We start from the raw sequence: 782 nt of genomic DNA, 5'->3' as shown, positions 1-782 counted from the left end.
AGTAGTTCGGCTGCCCGATGACGTTTTACGTAATTATAGGAGTTTTTTTACCGTTTTTTATGGATACCGCCAAAATTTTTTCGCCGTCTTATAGGAATCGTAATTATAGGAACCCGTCTTATAGGGGTGTCTACTGTATAAGATTTACATATTTGGTCTCGTCTTTCATCTATCTAAGTTCGTTCTCGAGATTCAGGAAAGACGGGCAGATAGACGACAGTGGTAATTTATACGTCTACAAATTTTATAAAATGGATTCCAACAGCGGCGGCCTTATCCATGCGAGGCTCTGGGCGGCATATCTTTGCGAGGCCCTTGTTTTTTGTGCAAAGTATGTGAATTGAAGTAGTAGGCACTTATTAATATTAATATATACTGTACTATAAATTAAATTTATTTTATTGTTATAACTAATAGCCAAGGATAAAATAAAAAGTTTTAAATATCAACTTTTTTCTACTTGGTTGTTGCGCGAGGCCCCTCCAAAAGTGAGGCCCCGGGCGATTGCCCTGCTCGCCACCCCCTAAGGCCGCCACTGGATTCCAATAATCTAAATATATATAACTCAAAGGTGACTGACTGACATAGTGATCTATCAACGCACAGCCCAAACCACTGGACGGATCGGGCTGAAATTTGGCATGCAGGTAGATGTTATGACGTAGGCATCCGCTAAGAAAGGATTTTGATCAATTCTACCCCCAAGGGGATAAAATAGGGGATGAAAGTTTGTATGAAACTTTGTCAATTTTAAACCGATCGGGCTGAGACTTTGCATGCAT

This window comes from Centruroides sculpturatus, unplaced genomic scaffold (assembly GCF_000671375.1).
Source record: "Centruroides sculpturatus isolate CEXI.00-Female unplaced genomic scaffold, Cexi_2.0 scaffold483, whole genome shotgun sequence".
NCBI lineage: Eukaryota > Metazoa > Arthropoda > Arachnida > Scorpiones > Buthidae > Centruroides > Centruroides sculpturatus.
This window is presented reverse-complemented; position numbering follows the sequence as displayed.